At 35.3% G+C, this 4,527-nt stretch overlaps 1 non-coding gene across 1 annotated transcript; it reads right to left on the minus strand.

Annotated features, from left to right (window-relative positions):
• Positions 1 to 3,672: 3,672 nt before the first annotated feature.
• LOC134499393 (U2 spliceosomal RNA) lies at positions 3,673 to 3,860 on the minus strand. The gene has a single exon (XR_010068122.1). It is a non-coding gene; the product is annotated as a U2 spliceosomal RNA (small nuclear RNA).
• Between the last annotated feature and the right edge of the window lie 667 nt (positions 3,861 to 4,527).

The raw sequence follows: 4,527 nt of genomic DNA on the forward strand, positions 1-4,527 counted from the left end.
CTTTCTCCTAGTCTACATTAAGCTGCAGCTCCTTCCTTTTCTCAATTGCATAGTAATCATCAGCTATGGCTTTATTTGCCTTCTGAAAGAAGACAAATGCAGAGTAGGAGCTATGTTCTGCCTTTCCGCCATTACCCATTTCCAATTCACCACATTCTTCTTGCAAAGGCCATACTCTTTTTTGTTTTTGTTTTTGTTTTTTGTACCCAAAGAACATTTTAATTGTTTCTAATATATCTCAAAGCTGAAGCTCATTCTGGACTTTAGCCTTTCTGATACAACTCTTACCTTATATTCTAGCATTTGTTCTGTACCCCCCTTCTATTTCCTATACACACCCTTTTTCCTTTCAACATTTTAGAGAATGTATTTAGATTTAATCTCTTTTTTTCTTTCTTATCATAATTATTTGTGATTGTACATTCAGTATTGTTTTGTAAGACTTCCCATCCGTCTTGCACATCAAAATCTGCTCTTCTGAAGTCCAGTGTACTGATTTTCTCAATTCCTTCTCTGCTGGATATCACCAATTTAAGGACAACATGTTCAATTTTGCAGAGTTATATTTCTGGCATATGTCAAGATAAGTGAAATCTCCCTGTTACCACTGTTTCATAATCCTTTGAAAGATTGGAGAACTGACATGAAGGTCTCCATATCTTCTGCCTGCCTAGGTGGTCTGTAAAGAATTCACTTTTGTTTCTCTCTCCTATTATTCTTACCCAAATATCTTCAGCAGAATTTCCATGTGCCAATTTGTACATTTTTGTTCCAGTATACATTTTTATACACAGCACAATACCTACTCCCTTTCTGTTATTGGATTCTGTTCCTTTTTTATTAAGTTGTAACTTCTGATTGGTACGTGACAAATCATGAGTATAATCTTACCAACCTCTGATGTTTTGAGTGGCGCCACATATTGGCTTCTATATTTCAATGTCCCATGAAACTCTAGGTCCCACCCTCTTGCTTCTCCCCTTGTGTTCTGTTTTCTGGGCCCAGTATTGGCTGCAAGTACAATTCTGGGCTTATGCCACATTCCCTGTTTTTAATTCCTCCCTGAAAAAAACTGTCAAGGCACCTGCCAAACACTTGCTTTTCCATGTTAGTAAGAAGGAGCCCATCTTTCCTAGGAGCCTGCCATGAAGATAGCATAGCAAAGACCTTCTTGGTGACAGTTTTTATAAACAGTTGTTGACTTCCATAACTTTTGATTCTGTTTCAACTTCTTGTGCTTTGATATTCAAAGATTAATGAAAAAACTACTTGTGTTCCCAGTTCCTTCACCTTTCTGCCCAGGAATTCTAAGTTTCTGATTATTCTTTCAAGATCTCTTCTGGCCATGTCATCCATACAATCATACCATTATGAAAGAAAAGAATACCTAAGTAGGATTTACTTTGATACAAAAACCTATCCTGAAAACATATTTGTAATGCCAAGTCAAAATTCATGATCCTGTAACAGAATATTTATTTAAGTGATGTGGGCTGCCCTGCGTCTTTGTCACCCTCAATTGTCCTAGTATCTTTTGCTATAATTATCTAGTACCATCATTCTGGGGATTTGCATTTTACATCTGTATGCATACGAAATGAATTTACTGAATTGTACTCCAGATGACTTCTGGAGCCATAGAAATATAGATGTAGAAATATAGCAGCATCACTAATAGACAGTCACTTAACATAGACCTCACAATTCTTCTTCAGAAGAAAAGTGAATGAAGTTAGTGGAGCTAGCAAACTATAATATTCAATGCCTTGGGACGTTTCAGTATTTCTGTTTCCATTTGTTGTGATTTCTATGTTCTTCAAGCTCAAAATTAATTTTACACATGGAGGTGTGGTTTCAACAGTACATATAATGGAGGCATGGAGCACTGTTGTCAAAAAGTTAAAGACTGAGTCAAGGATGAAACTAACAAAATTGCTATTCTGAAATCGCTACACAAACTGATTGTGAAAAAAACCTCAAAATGAAGGAAAATAAACTAATATAGCTATATATGCAAAAATGCAAAAGTAAAGCAATTCAGAATTTAAATAAATTTAAACTATGCCAAATCTACAAAAATTGAACCAGAACTATGTCAGTGATGGTAATAAGGTAATCCATGAGATCCAAGTCCTCAGAACAACCATCTTGAATTTGGATTGGTGGCATCCCTATTTATGTACTTCAGAAAATATGTGTTTATTATAGCTTCAGTGATGTACTGATAGCATTTTGCATTCGTTACAGCTTTGAGATCAACTTCAAAGACCACCTTGTAACAACTTCCTAAAGCTTACTATATCCATGCACACTTCTAAAATTTCAAGGTCCTTTCTCGTGCTGTTCAGTGCATTATTTTATTTTGATTTAGTTCATCATGCAATCTGTTATCAAAAGAAGCCCAAATGAACTCACCAGTTGCAGATGGCAAACAACTTGGTGCCTTTTAATGTTCATCTAGTGTGTGTGTGTATGTGTGTGCGCGCACGCACAAACCGGCCTTGAAAACCAAATTAGGAGTTAGTATTCAATCATAAAATCCATATGTATGTGATTATTTTATTAAATAATAAACATACAGTAAATACTAAAGTAACCACTGTGTAACTGCTGTGTTCACTCCCTCTACTTGCACCTGTATAAACTCAATTTGATTTGGCTGTTTTGGAAGAAGTTAAACAAGATCCTGTTTTTTTTGCTTTAAAATGGGTATTTATCTACACCTTAAGTTATGGAGAACATGCATCTCCAAACAGTGCTGACAACTTTGTCTCTGCCTTGGTGAAAGGAAAAAGGAAACTGGGCTGCTTAAGTGATCTTGAATTTTTGTTGAAAAGAGATAAGTTTTAATCCACCACAGAACAACAAAACAAACAAAATTAAAAGCCAAAGAATCATGAGTGTGATGGAGAAGATATGAGCATAGTGTGAAAGTCAGATAACAGCTCAGAAAGCTGCCTGGGAGATAATGTACTTCCAAGTCACCCATAAGTATGTTAAAGAATTTGAAGTGTGTTCCTTAATTAATAGAACAATTCTGCCTGGAAGATAAATTTCAAATTTTGTATCTGAGAAATGAACCAAAAGGCATGCTTCAAAGTGAAACCAAAAGAAAGGATAAAATGATTTCAGGGAGAATTGCACACTTCTAAAATATTTGAATCAGTGAAGATTAAAATGATTCAAGCTTCAGTCTTTTCGTTTCACAAATTCAATGTGGTTCATAAATATCATCTTGACAACATACTGATATCAAAACTACCATTAAGATAATAAAATGCTGTTGACAATGCATTATTCAATTTAACTCTTTTTTTTAAATACAAGTCATTCTCTCACAACCATTTTTTGCATTCTCTGGTATCCATGCAATTTGAGAGATGCAGACATAGATTGTGGGCTGCCTATGTTAAGTAAACACATATTTTACCAAGTTTAATGTGCATATTTTATCAGAATTACTGTATCTCTAGTCAAATTTCTTCAAAAATGAAGCTTTTCCATTGTTTGTTCCTAACTCTTCAAATTACTTTATCTACATTTTGTATTTGCTATGCTTCAGAAAATAAGTCTTAGAAAATATGCACCTCTCCTTTCATGTAAGAACTTACAACATTAACACACATCCTGTTCTACACACATTGTGCAAAAGAACTTGCAAAGGAAACAATGGAAAATTCTCATTTTACAACAAAGATTTTGATAGCTGTTTAGAAAAGAAAAGCAGAGTTAACAGGACAAGTGCCCACAAGAATAGGTTAAACTATGGTTTCATGTTCAAAACATCCATAATTTACAAATTCATTATATGGGATCTTGAAGGACTACACTTGATCTTAGCCAAAAGGCTGAGAAGCGATCTTGAAGTAACTAAACTAAGCAATATGTCAGTTCCTAAGCAAGAATGTTTGGGAACTGTATCATCTCTAATTTGGATCTGAAGTGTAGTGATTTGCAAAGTTCCTGCGATAACAAGGCAGGGTAAGCATGGAATTCTTTCCAATTCTTTTACTGGAAGTGGCCATAGGAGGCATGTGTCTATATTCTAGTCTGTTGCCTCTGTGTGTGTGTATGTGTGTGGGCATGTGTGCACTGGAAAGCATGGTGCAGGTTTTTGCACTGGACCATGTGACCAGACATACTGAGGGGACTTAAATGGAACAGTCAGTGGCATTCTGCCCATCAGGATGCACTGGGGAATTTTTTTATGTGTGGTGGGTATGCACGTATACATTTCATTGAAGACTGTAATTTAATATTTCCCATTTCTTTTTAATTCAATCTTTCTTTGACTGGCTTCTCCTACCCACCCTAAATCTGACCTGTTCTCTGTTTTCAGAAAATAGAATAGAAAGAGTAACGATTTAGGGTAATCACGTGGAACATATTTTTGATAATTCTTTCCTAATAGTAGTAACTCTATTCTAATTCACATGACCAGGAGGAAAGCAAGAACAGAACAGAGTAGTCAGAACATTCCAAAATTCTACCACCTGCCTTTCATCATTTCATCATTATACATTATAT

This window comes from Candoia aspera, chromosome 5 (assembly GCF_035149785.1).
Source record: "Candoia aspera isolate rCanAsp1 chromosome 5, rCanAsp1.hap2, whole genome shotgun sequence".
Classification (NCBI taxonomy): Eukaryota; Metazoa; Chordata; class Lepidosauria; order Squamata; family Boidae; genus Candoia; species Candoia aspera.